The 16281-nt window shown below is 41.1% G+C and overlaps 1 protein-coding gene and 1 long non-coding RNA gene across 5 annotated transcripts in view; one reads left to right on the top strand and one right to left on the bottom strand.

Moving 5' to 3' along the window:
- The window catches only part of LOC140209995 (uncharacterized), a 34886-nt gene extending 25487 nt beyond the window's left edge, over window positions 1–9399 (top strand). Inside the window, exon 3 of the long non-coding RNA XR_011889119.1 lies at window positions 9332–9399. This is a non-coding gene — a long non-coding RNA (uncharacterized lncRNA). The remainder of the gene's footprint in view (window positions 1–9331) is intronic.
- magi3a (membrane associated guanylate kinase, WW and PDZ domain containing 3a) overlaps window positions 1–16281 on the bottom strand; it is a 142695-nt gene that overhangs the window by 95315 nt on the left and 31099 nt on the right. The gene's annotated exons all lie outside the window — the stretch shown is intronic.

The following is a 16281-nucleotide window of genomic DNA, read 5'->3' on the forward strand; positions in this document are numbered from 1 at the left end:
TAGCAGCATCGCATGCTTACAGCGTAAGAGCACTTACGCATTTGCCTTATTCTTGCAATTGCTCTGGTACAATTCAGTTTCACCATTCTACCTTCACCCTATCCACAACGCTACCTCCTACCCCAGACATTCAAGACACCTATTCTGACATGGCATTACTTTTCAGTCAATTGGAACTCAACTGTTATAGAATCAAAAATTCTCGCCCTTCATTCAAAAAGCCTTTTCCTTCTGCAGGTTGCTTGCAGAAGTGTTGGCAGAATTAACTTCAAATAGTTATCAATATCCATGTAGCTATAAAGGCAAGACATCAACTATATTTCATTAGGAGTTTGAGGAGATTTGGTACGTCACTTAAAACACAAGCAAATTTCTACAGATGTGCATTGGAGAGCATTCTGACAGGCTGCATCACCGTCTGGTATGATGGGGGGGGGTGTTGGGCTACTGCACAGATCAAAGCAAGCTGCTGAGTTGTAAAATTAGCTCCACCATGGGCACTAACCTGCATAATATCCAAGACATCTTCAAGGAGCAGTGCCTCAAAAAGGCAGTGTCCATTACCCAGGACATGGCCTTTTCTCATAGTTACCGTCAAGGAGGGGAGACAGAGGGGAGAGTGTCTGCACCCGTGCCACCATCCACCTCTGGCACGTCCCACACCCCACCCATGATGCTCCACTCTCACCATTCCTAACATCCTTTGTCTCATTGTATCTACAGATTCGCTCCCTGCTCTATGTTGACAAATACTAGAACTGTGCACATGTCTTAGGCACCCTGGCTACCTATATATAATGTCAAAGACTTTTGCACAGTACTGCATATTCCCTACCATCTGACAGTTCAGGAAAAGGCAGATGATTATTTTGTGTACCAGACAATACATTAAATCAAAGGCTACAGCAGTTTGCACAAACTACTAGTTTGGACATGCTACATGTTAGATAATGTAATCTACTTGGTGTTATACTGGGCTATTAATTAAGGCAGGGATTATTACAAAATTTTACAACCCATTAGGAATCTGAAACATTCCAAATACCACAATAAACCAGCAAGGACAAATGATAACATGATAAGTGATAGCATTACAGTCAAGAGCAGGTATGATACTTTTCCTTTGAAATCAGGCTTGGTGGTTTTACTTCTAAGTGAAAGTTAGTTTTATGCAACACCTGGCAGTACTGTGAGCTTCAATAAATTGGTCTTAATTTCCCTACAGAATATGGACAGGCTAGTGAGAGACAGGTGGGTGGCAAATGAGCAGGTGGCACAGTAGGGTAGTGGTTAGCACAATGACTTACAGTACCAGCAACCCAGGTTCAATTCCTGCCACTGCCTTTAAGGAGTTTGTACGTTTTTCCCGTGACTGCATGAGTTTCCTCCCACAATCCAAAGATGGGCCAGTTGGTAGGTTGATTGGTCATTGTAAATTGTCCCATGATTAGGCTAGGGTCGAAGGGCTGATTCTGCGCTGCATCTCAATAAATAAAGTAAACAAGCTTAATGCAGAGAATTGAAAGATTCTTGAACAGAATAAAAAAAATATTGTAATAAGGAGCAGAGGGACATTGGGGAAGGGTGCACAAATCACTGATATTGAAGGCAGGTTGAGAAAGTCATTAAGTTATGAACAACTCTGGAGAATCCCAAAGAAGGGTCACAGTGAACTTTTATACATTACCAATCCAGCCTCAGATGGAGAATGTGTTCCATTCATGAGATTATTATAGGTAGGATGTGCAAGCACGAGAAGATCCAGAAAGAGTTCAAGAATGGTCCCTAGGATGAGGGCTCAGTCACAAATACAGAGGATGGAAATATTTCTTTTAAAGGGTGAAGATTGGATAAAAGTACATAAATTGAGAGTTCTAGACAGAATGGATACAGACACTTCCTGTTAAAGAATTCCAAGTGACAAGGTATAATGGAAAATGAATTAAGACCATAAGGTATAGGAGCAGAAGTAGGCCATTTGGCCCATCGAATTAAAAGTGATGAGGAGAAAAACAAGTCTTTCTTATTCATCTTGCAACTGGAATCTGGAATGCACTGCCTGCAGATGTGGGAGAGGCAAACTCCACTGTGGTGCAGGCAAGTTCCATTGTGGCTTATAAAAGGGTGTTGGAAAAATTTGCAAGGCCTTGGAGAAAGGGCTATGCGGTGGGATTAGTGAATTGCTTTGGCAGACAGTTGAAGAAACAATGTGACAATTAAACTTCTTTACTATCACTATTCTATGATTTTATTTAACTATTCTATCAACATTGAGAAATTAACTTGTTTTTATGAGGCAAATACATTCTATTTTCTCCATTTTTCCGCCTGGTTTCTTTGCAGCAAGTTATTTGCCCTGTCAACTGACTGATTGAATATAAAATATAAAAGTACATATATTCTTAAATTACAAAGATGATAATGAACCTTGGAATAATGCCATTATACCATTATATGTCACTTTAAAACTCCCTGCGTTCACTGACAGTAAAAATGGAGTATGATAAAATACTTTGGGGAATACAGTGCCCTGCTGAACATACGACCCAGAATGTGCTGCTCAATCCAGAAGCAAACCTGTCTTAAATACTACACTGGGAAAAAAAAACTGAGAATAAAAGGGAAATCAGCATGTCGGAATAGAACAGAGCCAAGAAGAGAGTAAAAAATTAACATTTCTAGACAATGCCTCAGGTGTTCACAGAAATGCAGACTCTAAGCGGGGGGGGGAGTGAGTGAGTATAAGTGGGTCTTTAAAAGATGAAAGGAAAAGCTGCGCCTCGAGAGAAAGATCCAATGGACTTGGGAAGAGTGGTTTTTATCCAACAAAGGTAGACTTGTTTGATCTGATCTAGGACAATGCCCATCAGATGGTGAGATATCTACTTTGCACTGCTCTGTGATTGTCAGTTTTAGTTGTAACATATCCGAAGAGGCATTTGGACCCACGATCTTGCAAACTGAGGGGTGAGCATATTAATGAAGAAGCTCTGCTGTTAACTTTAGTGGGAGCTAGCAGTCAAGGAGTTGGTTCAAAAGCTGAGGGCAACGGCAAAGGAGATATTCTAAATTATTCTGTGAAGGATTAGGATAAACTGTTTGCCATTAAGCAAGATACAAAAGAAGAGGGTGGAAATGGTGCAGAACTAATAGACCACAGTAGTGACTTAGACCTGAGGGTAGTAGCCACTGGAAACATATGATAGGAGAGGCAGAGTGATTTACTAGAATTGAGTGATGATAAAGGCTTTCAAGTTTGTAGAAAAATAAACAAGCCTTGGACTTTATAGAGTAGTAACAATTAATTTGGATTTTCAAGGATTAAGGGTATGTACATAACAAACCAGAATAATTACAGCCATCCCATCCAGTTCATTGATTTTATAGCAGCCTCCTAGTGGAGCAATAAAATCAGCTCGTTCTTCCACTCCCTCCCTTAGTCCTACAAATTCTCTCTTGAAGGCAATGAGTTCAACATCTTTAATTTTAATTTTGCGATTATGTGTCATCATTGACAAGGCTAGCATTTTGTTGCCCAAGTGTCCTCAAGGTGATGCTTTGATCTTTCTGGAGAAGGAACTCCCAACACTAGGAGCTTGAAGGGAAACCTGCAGGTGATGTTTCGATGCACTGGACTCATCGCAGCAGTAGAGGACTGACATGTCCTCCTCTACTGCCGTGATAAGACCACACTCAGGTTGGAGCAGCAGCAACTTGCATTCTGTCTCGGTGGCCTCCAACCTGATGGCATGAACATCACTTTCTCGAACTTCCAATAATGCCCCCCTCTCCTTACTATTTCCCCCCCCCACCTCATCTCCTTACCTGCCCATCACCTCCCTCTGATGCTCCTTCCCTTTCTTCCATGGCCTTCTTTAATCTCAGATATCCCCTACTCCAGCCCTTTATCTCTTTCACCAATCAACCCCAGCTCTTTACTTCACCCCTCCCCCATTGCATTTGCCTTCTTTACCACAGACTCAACATGTGAATTAATCTTTGGGAGACTTGGACGAGGACTCTCAAGTCCCTTTGCACCTCTGATGTTTGAACCTTCTCCCCATTTAGCTAATAGAACGCACTATTGTTCCTTTTACCAAAATGCATTATCATACATTTCCCAACACTCTATTCCGCCTGTCACTTTTTTGCCCATTCTTCCAACTTGTCCAAGTCTTGCTGCAATCACATTGCTTCCTCAGCACTACCTACCCTCCAGCTATCTTCACATCATCTGCAAACTTTGCCACAAAGCCATCAATTCCATTATCCAAATCATTGACAAAACATGTGAAAAGCAGCGGTTCCAATACTGACCCCGAGGAACACCACCAGTCAGTGGCAGCCAAGCTGAAAAGGCCCCCTTTATTCTCACTTGCTGTCTTTTGCCTGTCAGCCATTCCTCTATCTATGCCAGTATCTTTCCTGTAATGCTATAGGATTTTATTTTAAGTCACCATCTAGTCCAGTGACTTATCCACAAGACCTTTGAGTTTGCCTAGCACTTCGTTCTTTGTAATAGCAATAGCACTCACTCCTGCTCCCTGACACTCACGGACCTCTGGCACACTGCTAATGTCTTCCACAGTGAAGACTGATGCAAAGTACTTATTAAGTTCATCCACTATATCTTTGTCCCCCATAACTACCTCACCAGCATCATTTTCCAGTGGTCCCATATCAACTTTTATTTTTGGTATAACTGAAAAAAACACATTTAGTATCCTGCTTTATATTATCTGCAAATTTACCCTCATATTTCATCTTTTCCCATTTTATAGCTTTTTTTGTTGCCTTTTGGTGGATTTTAAAAGCTTCCCAATTATCCAACCTCCCACTCACTTTGCTACCTTATATACCCTTTCCTCGGCTTTTATGCAGCCCTTAACTTCCCTTGTCAGCCACGGCTGCCTAGCCCTGCCATTTGAGAACTACTACTTCTCTGGGACATATCTTCCTGCATCTTGTGAACTAATCCCAGAAACTTCAGCCATCTCTGCTCTGCTGTCATCCCCGCCAGTATCCTCCTCCTATCCACCTGGGCAAGCTCCTCTCTCATGCCTCTTCAATTCCCTTTATTCAGTATCATTGCGATAGTGATACATCTGACTTATGCTTCTCCCTCTCAAGCTGCAGTATGAATTCAATCATGATCACTGCCTCCTAGGGGTTCCTTTACATTAAGCTCCCTAATAAGATCTAGGTCAATACACAACACCCAATCTAAGACAGCTTCCCCCCTACCCCCACCAGAGTAGGCTAAAGCACAGGAGGAACGTCGACTCAGACCATGAGAGGCCTGCGTCGGGCATTTTCATGCCTTACAAGGCACAGGTTGGAAGTCTGTGTGGGGCACCACTTCTCGCACAGACTGGAGCAATGTGTGATTAAGTGCCTTGCTCAAGGGCACAAACACGCTGCCACAGCTGAGGCTCAAACTAGCGACCTTGAGATAACTAGACAAATGCCTTAACCACTTGGCCACATGCCCAACACAAGCTGCTCTTAAAAACTATCTTGTAGGCATTCAATAAAGTCCCTTCTCTTGCAGTCTGACACCAACCTGATTTTTCCAATCTCCTTGCATAATGAAGTCCCCCATTACAATTATGTTATTACCCTTATTACATGCCTTTTCCAGCTCCCTTTGCAATCTCAACCCCAAATCTTGGCTACTATTTGGAGACCAATATAAGATTCCCATAATGTTTTTTTTAAACCCATCCAGTTTTTTTTTTTAACTCCACCCACAAAGATTTAACATTTTCTGACCCTATGTCACCTTTCTAAAGATGTAATTCCCCACCGCCCCCTATGCCTTCCTGCTTGTCCTTTTCATAGAAGGTATATCCCTTGATGTTAAGCTCCCAACTATGGCCCTCTTTCAGCCACAACTCAGTGATGCCCACAACGTCATACCAACCAATCTCTAATTGCACCACGAGTTCATCCACCTTATTCCGAATGCTACACACATTTAAATATAGCACCTTCAGTCCTGCATTCTTTGTCCGTTTACATTTTGCCTCTGTGGTACAATTTAACTCTTTCCTCTGTCTGCATTTGTACCCAATCATTGGCTTGTCCCTCCTTACATTCATGTTACATCTATGTTACTTGCAAACCTGCTGGCTCATCCTCAGCTCTATCATACTGGTTCCCATCTCCCCGCCATATTAGTTTGAACCACTCCCAACAGCTCTAGTAAACCTGCCCGCAAGAATATTGCTCCCCCTCGGATTCAAGTGCAACCTATCCCTTTTGTACAGGTCACACCTGCCCCAAAAGAGGTCCCAATTATCCAGAAATCCGAATCCTTGCCCTTGCTGCAATTCTTCAGTCATGCATTTATCTGCCACCTCATTCTAATTCTATCCTCACTGTTGCATGGCATAGGCAGCAATCCCAAGATTACTACCTTTCAGGTCCAGCTTCTCAGCTTCCTTCATAACTCCGTATTCTTTTTTCAGGACTTCCTCCTTTTTCCTAATTATGTCGTTAGTACCAATATGTACCACGACTTCTGGCTACTCACCCTCCCTTTTCAGGATATAGTGGATGCAATCAGAAATGTCATAAGCCCTGGCACCTGAAACTACCATCCGTATTTCCTATTCGCCTCCAAAGAATTGCCCATCTGCCCCTCTAACTATAGAGTCCCCTATTACTGCAGCCATCCACTGCAGTTCCCTACCCTTCTGAGCCATAGGGCCAGACTCAGTGCCAGAGGCACGGTCACTGTTGCTTCCCCCAGGTAGGTCATTGCCCCTCCCAATAGTACTCAAAATGGGTACATATTTTTGAGGGGGACAGCCACAGGATGCTCTCCACTATCTGACATTCTCCCTTTCCTCTCCGGACAGTCACCCATTTATGTCTCCTGTAGCCTTGGGGTGACTACCTCCCTGTAGCTCCTGTATCAATGCTCAACAAGCTGAAGGTCATAGAGCTGCAGCTCCATTTCCCTAACACGGTCTCTAAGGAGTTGCATTTTGATGCACCTATTGCAGACTTGGCCATCAGGGAGGCTGGTAGTCTTTAGGAAATCCCACATCTCGGGTCCTCCCTAAGTTACAAAACATCCAACCTGTGGACATCCTACACATAGGAAAGAGTGTTTCAGACATCGGATGGATGGGCATGGATGTGCTGGCTACTGTAGCTGAAAGCATTTTCTGCATGCCTTCAGGACCAATCCCCCCGGAGATGCAATTGAGATCTAGGTCTAGCCAGAGTTGGGACTGCTAAACAGCCTCACTTATTCCCTTAATGAGCTAATGAGACCTGCTGATAGCCACTCCTTCCATGCCTGCTTTATCTCCTGTCGTAGCTGTTTCTGTGATCCTCTCACACTGACTTTCAAACAATTCATGTTATAAACAATTCTCAGCACTGAATTTGTCTTAAACCTACCTATCTCTATCCCCAGATTCTCATCTTGCCCAAAGCTCAATTGATTTTTATTGCACACAATGAATATCCACTGGCATCTATGTTAAGAATTTCATAGTGAAGTTCTCAGTTCTAAACAGCAGATCCTGTTTAAAGGACCACAATGCCCAAGTCTACATCCAGCAAAGAGGAATTTCCATTCTGAGGATAAAGACCATCTACCCTGTCTGTGGCCCTCTTTAATCATGTTGCACCCGAGTGAATAATGTTCCCAAAAAAAAAAATCCAAATTGCCTACTTTCTCCGTAAAACTAATTCTCTCCAATCCTATCAACATCTTGGTGAAATGTAGTACAGCGGATCGCGGGGCACTGTTACAGCTAGGAGTGTTCTGGAGTTCAATTCCATTTTTATTCTGTAAAGCCTCTGTATGTCTCCCATGTAATGCATGGGTTTCCCCCAGGTTTCCTCCCAAAGTCTGAAAAGGTACCAGATGGGTTAATTGCTCATTGCAAATTGCACCATGATTAGGTTAGGGTTAATCAGGGTTGTGGGGTTGCTGGGGTGGTGCGGTTCAAAGGGCCGGAAGAGTGCCTTCTCTGCACTGAATCACTACAATAAGTAGCTAATTCTCTACAATCCAGGCCACATCCTGGCACTCTACAATATGGCAGGAACAAAGCTTTGACATTTAAGTCATCATCATTAATCAATTACCACAGACACTCATTGCATTTCATGTCAGCAATACAAATTTCATGCATCTAACCCCAAAATACATTTCAATGACCACTTTGTGAAGCAGCCAGATTTATTTTCCTGAGGAAAGCCAGTTACTAAAGGTACAAACCAAAAGAGTTACAGGTCCATGTGCACCAGCTGGTCCTTAACAGTGCAATGAGTTGAAATAATTTTCATCCACCAAAAGATCAGCAGCCTCGCCACTGCACATTTTGAACATGAACCCCATAGGAGTTGCCTGACATCTGAGCCTGGGATGTTGCAATGTGAGAGACAGACTGACTTTTAAAAACCTGGGGTATTGCCAAATGCCAGAGTCAACTAATGTTTGTACAATCACAGAAACCAATTTGCATACGAACCCACAAGCAGCACAGTGACTGACTGGATCACTTGGACACAAGGAAAATAATCCCCGAACTACGCGATCCTTTATATTTGTTCTTAGGAGTACATGGGGATTTTAGTTTAAAGAGTCATCAATAAGTTGTAGGAGTTTAGCATTCCCTCAGTGATTTGGATAATGTGTTCAAATCCCTTGTGTGGCTGACTGTGTGGTCAGAATATTAAGCTGTCAGAGACTGCCACCCACTGCACAGCCCTATATATTAACCCTTCTGGATACGTTTATTACCAATTAGACTGGGGGTAATTGCTATTTGAGGAGATCTAGCAAGAAGATAGTAACTCATTTGTAATTTATTCTACAATTTTTTGGGTCCTCCCTCATTTCACACCCACTCTTTATAATGCAGCAACCAGATAACCGGTTCAAATAATCCGTACAAGCCAGTCTCAGGAACTCAACCCTCTATAAACAAGGGGCATATTATTCCTCAGGGCTCTGGAATTGCTCCAGTTTTTGAATCCCACACTGCTCCTGTGATTTATGACGAAATCTGAACCGTTTGATTGGATTCCAGCCTGTAACTCACTCCCAAGCATTCTTCACGGAATGTACTGGTATGTACTATGTTCACAGCAAACAACACTGCAATAAAGTTCAAAAGGGAACATTTAACAGATTTCAAAAGTTTGCTCCTCCTCAAAACCCAGCCCTCAAGACCCTAGGCCATCTCCGTTTGACAGCAATATTGCTGTAATGGTCTCAGCCTCGTTACAATGCTTGTCAAAAGCTTAAATGAAATCTGGAAGCATTCAGATGGATGCCTGTTATCATACTTGTCCTTCTTTACAGGACTCTGCTGTGTGAAATTTAAGAGCTGCTTTGGAGCATTATCAAGACAAGAACTCCCATGTTACCAGATAAATGAAGCAGTGCACCCCAGAAATACACAAACGGAAGATTAATATCGGCAACTTGTGCCATCATCCAGGGTATAACATGTCATTATTATAGTATTGCTATTGCTGTAGCAAAATAACAGATCCCACTTGGCACATAACAGCCTTGTGATTGTACTTTGTTCTGTAATTCAACAGCTGGGAATACAAGTAGAAATGTGGCATTGACTGAAACAGTTTCATCTTTGCTGCACAATGATGAAAAATAAATTTTAAGCAATTAGAATTACTTTGCTCATTTATTTATTTCAGAGATTCTTCTATGAATACCATTCTGATCCACAGACAGGAGTCTAGACATATTACATTTTCTGGAAATTTGAAAACAGAAAAAGGTCAGAAACACTCAATGACCCAGACAGGGTGTGTAGTTCCGGTGGCCAAACCATACAAAAGGATGAGATTATATTGGAGGAGAGGAGATTCACTAGGCAGTTGAAGCACTTCAGTAATGAGAAGAGAATGGATAGGCTGAGTCTGATTTCCCCTCAAGTGGCAGAAGCTGAGAATCAACCTCAAAGACAAAAATTCTGGGGGATAGATATGGTAGGTAGTAAATCTTTTTCCTCATGAGGATATGAAGAAGAGCATAGGTTTATGGCAAGAGGTGCAGTTTTACTGAAGATTTTTTTGCACTACACAGAAATATCTGGTATAGCTTCCTGAAAAGGGAATAGAAACAAATTTACTCAGGACTGATAAGAAGTGTCTAGATTAGAAGTTGAGTTGCAAGGACCCAGTGTGGGTCAATGGGAATAGAGTTGGCAGGAACAAAAGGGCAGGCAAGATGCACATGATGGATCAATGGACCTGTTTTTGTGCTGTGCATGAATGACCAAGACTTCAAGAAAGAAACAGTTAGCATTTCAAGTTGATGACCCTTTAGGTTTTATATAGTTAGGAACAGGAAATTAGAGGGTTAACAATCCCCCATTACATTCAGCTATGTCTTGATTAGATTTTCCTTTCCCCAGTACAAAATTCCATTGTTAATCACATTGTGTTAATAGAATTGCTTCCACTTTGACCCTGAATTGCTTTGAATTCAGCATGCTTGAGCGGCACTCCAGTTCAACCTTTCAAATTTTATTATTGTGTGTGATAGCTAGGCATTCTTTAAATTCAGACTGCCCAGGATCCTTTAGGCACACATCAGGGTGAGATAAGGATAGAATCAAGCGAGCAGAACATTGAACTGTAGGAATGCACATCAAGAAAGAAAACTTAATTCAAATCCTACAGTACCTATTAGACCAGCAGGCTTCCACCAGTTTTTGGAAAGGCTAAATATTAGTTCAGTTCATCAATCAAACTAGCCACAGTGTTTCTCACATTTTGCTCACATCTTTTTAAAGACTGGTTCAAGCAGGATTTATTTTACCTCAAACACAATTGTGCGAGTGACCACTAGTTTTAGAGTTTGCATCTTCTAAATTCAGTTATCTGTTAATAATACACTGAACGCAGATAACTTTCTCCAATGTTTATTTGATACCTTTAAATCAGTGACATCTTGTAAAGACATCTACTGAGAGCATTGCCACAAGAAAGCAGCATCTATCATTAAGGACTCCCACCATACAGGCCATACTCTCTTCTCGCCTCTGCAATCAGGTAAGAGGTATAGGAGCTTTAGTTCCCACACCACCAATTTCAAGAACAGTTATTACCCTTCAACCATCAGGTTCCTGAAGCAGCATGGATACCTTTCCTCACCTCTACTCTGAACTGGTTCCACAACTATGGACTCACTTTCAACGATTCTACAACTCATGTTCTCAGTATTACTTATTCACTTAATATTTCTATTTTTTTCTACTTGCAGTTTGCCTTCTTTTGCACATTGATTGTCATTCTGTGTGCAGTTCATTGATATGTAGTTATTTCTTAGTTCTACTGTAAATGTCTGCAAGAGAAGGAATCTCAGGGTAGTCTATAGTGATATTTACATACTTTTATAATAAGTTTACTTTGAAGTTAGTCATTTGTTAAGAACTTACTGGATGATACAGATTACCACTGCTGTAATGCTTATTTGATATATTTAAACCAGTGACATCTTAAAGATCAACTCTAAGATTTCTTTCATGTGATTGTATTCTAGGTCCTCAAATTATTCCCCTCACTCCCCAGTTTGTTTTCTCCCTCCCCCACCTAAAGCCCCAGTTCCAACAAATGGTCGTGGAACTGAAACTTTACAAATTTTCTTTCCACAGATGCTGCCCAACCTGCTTAAAACCAGAGCACGTTCTGGTTTTACAGAGAACAGTACAACACAGAAGCAGGCCTTTCAGCCACAATGTCATGCTGAATCAATTAGCAATCAAATGTCTAGCAAAAATAATCTCTTCTACCAACACAACGTCCATATCCTTCCATTTCCCCTCACATTCATGTGCCTTTCTAAAGGCCTCTTAAAAGTCCCCAATGATTCTGCCTCTTCCACTACTCCAGGCAGTGCACACCAAGCACCCAAGAAAATCTGTGTTTAAAAAAAAACTTGCCCCTCACATTTCCTTTGAAATTACCCCCTTTCACCTGAAATGCATGCCCTCTGGTATTAGACATTTCAGTCCTGGGAAAGCAATACTGTCTATCTATACATCTCAATCTTATAAGCCCCTATCAGATCTCCGCTCAGCCTCTACTGCTCCAGAAAAAAACAACAAAGTTTGTTCAACCTCTTATTATAGCACATGCCCTCTAATCCAGGCAGTAGTCTGCTTAACCTCTTCTAGACCCTCTCCAAGCCTTCAACATCCTACTTATAACAGGGCAACCAGAAACGTATGCAATACGCCACGTGGCCTAACTACAGTTTTATAAAGCTGCAACGTAACTTCTTGACTTTTGGAAGTCAATACCTCGACAAATAAAGGCACATATATCAAAAGCCTGCTTAACCACTCTATCAACCCATATAGTTACTTACAGGGAGCTATGAACTTGGGCCCCAAGATTCCCTAGATAAAATTCCTTCTTCCTTTGAATATAGATAAAATTCCTTCTTCCTTTGAATAGTGTCATAGGATCGCAAAAGGGCATTTGAGATCAGGTTTTGATTTCACAGCTCATCCCAAAGGTAACGTAGTTCTCCCTCAGAGCTATGCTACTAGTGTCACATTAGATTTTGTGCTGAAGTCTCTGCAGTAAGACTTAAACTCATGATCAGGTGCTGAGGCAAGCCTACTACTAATTTCAGCTATATTAGCCAATGGCCTTGCAGTCACTTTTTGACCTGCTGAACTTGGCAATGCTTGTCACTTTCTAAAAAAATCATAATCCAGGAAATATGTCAGAATTAGAAATTTAGAACCAGTACACAGAGGGTTAAATACAACAGCCCTGCCAAACAGGAATGATAGGAACAAAGCTCTGCAGCAGAATCTCATCTGGTCTCAGCTTAAGATGATTCGACCTGCACTCACTGAAGCGCACAGGACAAACCATGCCTGCACCTAATGCATCAATGTGTGCGCTGACAGGAGAGGGGCTCCTCAAGGATAAAGCACACAGTTACAGCCCACACACCCAAAGCATTTGAAAAATCACAGGAACTTTTAACTGAAAATTCAACCTTGCCTGGCACAAAATAAATGACCTATTTGCCTAAAAAAACACTATACATTAAAAACGTACATTATCCAATGCTGTGTGCTTTTGGGTGGTGGTAGTGGAGGAGAGGGGGTGGTGCTAATACACAGACTGAGTAACTCAGTGACAAATAACAATTCAAGAGCAAAACAAGACAATGGAGTTCTGCCTTGGCAAAGGGAGGGACAAGCCAGGTACTGCTGTGGATTTTCAGATAGCACCTGTGCAAGATAGCTTTGGTCACAACAACAGTTATTACAACCAAGGTCTGCTGGTTAAGGAGTAATTTCCAAATGACTGGATCATGGTCAAGTATTACAACTCAAAAATTTGAAAGCCAACCCTATCATTAATAAACGACATCCATAAGATGCCCAGATTTTGAAAATAAAAGCCAACTGACATTGACATACTTCAAGAAAGGAAATCAGCCATCCTTATACAATCCAGCACTCACCCATGAGATTTTATAGTCTCCAGTTCCAAGGCAATAACTGCTTGCCTCTCCAGCAATATATCTCATTAAAACAGGAGGGAAGTTCTTCCTTACTCAGGACACAAAATGGTGACTGTGAGCCATCTTATAACAGTGCTATAGGGCTTGGTTAAACTGAGTACCGTTTCATCTCCTTGTAAAAAATATGTATCTGGAGTCATTACAATGAAAAGTCACTAGATCTTTTGAGATGTCAGGATAAAGAGCTCAAGTAGAATGGGATACCAGGATTAGGAGCATTAGTTGAAATGAGATTGCTCTAGCGGAGAAAAGTGATAAATTGCAGGGAAATCTACAGTCACCAAAATTAGGGACAAGAGTCTTAGTATCTACTACTTAATACAAAAGTGAGAAATATCTTCATTCAAATTTGTGAATTACAGATGATCAGTTGTGCATATTCAAGACAGGCATTAATCCTTTTTGAAATACTGAGGGAAATGGAACAGAATGTGAAGGCATTCAGGTAAAGTGTAAGCTTTGATCATGTGCAATGACTTGAAGGATGGCCTTCTCCATCTCCTAGTTCCTATACCTCAGCTCTAATTTGGAAAACATATTTGCAAGAAAGCAAATTAGTGAGCTGAAATTTATCACTGAAGATTATAGAACATGCATTATTTATTCTTTGCTTTCCCCAAATTGTAGATTCCACAAATTGCAAAAGGGAAATAGATAAAGCAGCAGAAAAATAAAATCTTAGATTGAGAAATGTGTGAACTGAGACTAATTAGATTAATACTTTCAAAGAGCTGTAATAAGTGGACAAATAGCCATCTCTAGTGATACAGCCCACATTTCACTCTCAAGAGATGTGTAAACCAGAAGTGTAGACTGAGAAGGTAACGTGCAGAAGGAAGTTGACAGAATAATACAACAAGTTTATGCGAGCCAAACAGTAAAATGAGAACGTGGGATAAAAGCCAGCCAAGTTACACAGGTTTTGATAAACTTAATGTTGCCCTACAGAGTGGTGTACGATGGAATTTGAATGGGGTTGGGTCAATATGGGTAAGTGGCAATTTTTTTTTCAGAGAAAGCATTCAATTAAGTTGTACTTCATTTCACAAAAAAAATAGATTTCTGTGAAGCAATTATGATGTTTGTGTAAAGTTACATCTGTTGTGACTAAGGACATCTCCACATCAGAAGATTATTGGTTCAAAACACATTCCAAGGCCAACATCAGAAACTCTAGCCTGTCACCCCATGTGCTAGTGCTGAGCTAGTATGAAACCAATGCTCAATCTCCCCCATCAGGCGTAGTTTAAAGGAAGTACACCACAAAACATTACCAGACATTCAGTACTAGTTATTAGATTGTGCTGTGGAATGCACTTTCAAAGTTGTTCATTAAAATTATAAAGCACTGGAGCATGCTAAAAGTCATGAAAAGCTCAAATGAAAATCAGCCTGCCTTTGACATAATGTATATTCATTTTTTTATTTAAAAGGCTAAGAAAAATTAAGATGGTAAATTGAGAGAAAACAAAACAGAACCCTAATTGAGCTTCAGAGGTCCTAATCACCGGGTTAAGATTGCTCTAGATTAGGGGTCCCCAACCTTTTGCACACCGCGGACTGGTTTAATATTGACGATATTCTTGCGGACTAGCTGACTGGGGGGGGGGGGGGGTGTTCAAGTTCAACAGTGCGTGACAGGGAATGAGGAAAGGTGCAGCTGACTCATATCATTTCATATCGCCAAATCATGGTTTCCGCGCGGCCCGGTAGCACATGCTCGCGATCCGGTGGTTGTGGACCACTGCTCTAGATGATGGAAGTATGTGTTATTTTCTAATGTGATAGCAATAGGAATATTGCAGAATAGGTTTAAAAACTCTTAATAGAATGCAATCAAGACTTATAAACAGGACAATTTCAGAATTCACAGGTAAATTTCTTACTTAATCTTCAGATACTGGATTAAAAGTTGTGGTATCAAAAATATATTTAAGCAAGCCCAGTTCCATAGTTCGACTCCAAAGGAAAAGTCCTACATTTCAGTGAGTTTCACAGATGCAGGACACCCCAAAATGCTTCATAAATAGTTTGAAAGTCACAGCTGTGCTGGGGGGAAAAGCTATCGTTGATTTGCTCACATCAATATGACAACCTGATATTTCAGTTTGGAGATGATGGCTAGATAAATACCAAATTAACAGTTGTACTAAAGGGTCTCAGCTCAAAATGTCAGTTGTTTATTCTTCTCCATAGATGTTGCCTGACCTGCTGAGTTCCTCCAGCATTTTATGGATGTGTTTCCAGCATTTGCAGAATCACTTGTGTCAAGAAGAATAGCTGGGGAATGCTTAGGACCAAAACATCCAGAGGAAAGCAAGATAAACACTCAAAGGGGGAAGAAATGTGTTATACTTTAAAAATGGGGGAAAGTCTGGAGACACAGGTCCATTGGAGCATAAACACCAAAGGGGACCATCTGGATCAACTGGCTTTTATATTATGTACATAATCTCCACCCTCTTAATGAAATTATTCAACTTTCTGAATTAAAGAAAGCACCAGTCATATACATATAGAACAATATTTAATGTGGACCTGTTGTTGCTTGGTATAATTCTGCAGATGCTGCTTTGTTATTCATTTAATTAGAATTCCTGTCCCATAGACTGATGCATAATTTGAAATAAACTCTGGACCATTATAGGCACGTTTCATTCAGAGATTCAGCAACTGACTGGGATAGTTCTAATCTGTAGCAATTCATCCAATAATCTGCATCCTTGGAGTAC

This window comes from Mobula birostris, chromosome 14 (genome assembly GCF_030028105.1).
Source record: "Mobula birostris isolate sMobBir1 chromosome 14, sMobBir1.hap1, whole genome shotgun sequence".
NCBI classification, from domain to species: domain Eukaryota; kingdom Metazoa; phylum Chordata; class Chondrichthyes; order Myliobatiformes; family Myliobatidae; genus Mobula; species Mobula birostris.